Here is a 983-nt window from a genome sequence, read left to right as displayed (position 1 = left end):
CTTCTGCTAGTTTTGGATTTGGTTTGTTCTTTTCCTAGTTTCTGAAGGTGAAAAGTTAGGTTGTTGTTGTTGTTTTTTTTTAATATACACGTTTATAACTATACATTTTCCCTTAGTATTGCTTTTGCTGCACCTCCAAGAGTTTTGCTATGTTGTATTTTCATTTGTCTCAATTATTTTCTAATTTCCATTGTAATTTCTTCTTTGACATATTGGTTGTTAAAGAATATGATGTTTAATTTTTACATATTTGTGGATTTTCCAGTTTTCCTTCTGTTATTGATTTCTATTTTATTGTGTGTGTGTGTGTGTGTGTGTGTTTTTAAATGCCTACAGCACCTGGTCTTCCTAAGTGGTCTCCCATCCAAGTACTAACCAGGCCCAACCCTGCTTAGCTTCTGAGATCAGACGGGATCAGGCATGTTCAGGGTGGCATGGCTGTAGACAGTTATTGATTTCTAGTTTTATCCTATTGTGATCAGAGAAGATTCTTGTATGATTTAAATATTTTAAAATTTATTAAGGCTTATTTTGTGGCCTAATATGTGGTCTATCTAAGAGAATGTTCCATGTGCACTAGATTTCTTTTGTTTGGTGGTGTGTTCTGTATATGTCTGTTTGTTTCAATGGTCTGTAGTATTATTTGAGCCTTCTGTTTCCTTACTGATACATTTTAACTATTTTAAGTGTACAATCCAGTGTAATTATGTACATTTACAATGTTAATCAACCATTACCACTGTTCAGTTTCAAACTTTTTTCTGATCCCAAACAGAAACTCTACTCATTAAACAATAGCTCTATATGCCCCGTTCTTTCTTGCCCTTAGTTATCTCTATTCTTTCTGTATCTATGAATTTGCCTATTTTAGGTACCTCATATAAGTGGAATTATACAATTTTGTCTTTTTGTTTTTGGCTTATTTCACTTAGCATGATGTTTTCAAGGTTGTAGTACACATCAGAATTTCATCCCTTTTCAAG

At 33.1% G+C, this 983-nt stretch overlaps 1 non-coding gene across 1 annotated transcript; it reads right to left on the bottom strand.

The window, feature by feature from the left end:
* Positions 1 to 327: 327 nt before the first annotated feature.
* Positions 328 to 446, bottom strand: LOC112480445. The gene has a single exon (XR_003046593.1). It is a non-coding gene; the product is annotated as a 5S ribosomal RNA (ribosomal RNA).
* Positions 447 to 983: the final 537 nt, after the last annotated feature.

The sequence above is a fragment of the Pteropus alecto genome, unplaced genomic scaffold, assembly GCF_000325575.1.
Source record: "Pteropus alecto unplaced genomic scaffold, ASM32557v1 scaffold224, whole genome shotgun sequence".
Taxonomy (NCBI): Eukaryota; Metazoa; Chordata; class Mammalia; order Chiroptera; family Pteropodidae; genus Pteropus; species Pteropus alecto.
The sequence above is the reverse complement of the archived record's forward strand: the minus strand, read 5'-3'. Positions and strand labels throughout refer to the sequence as shown.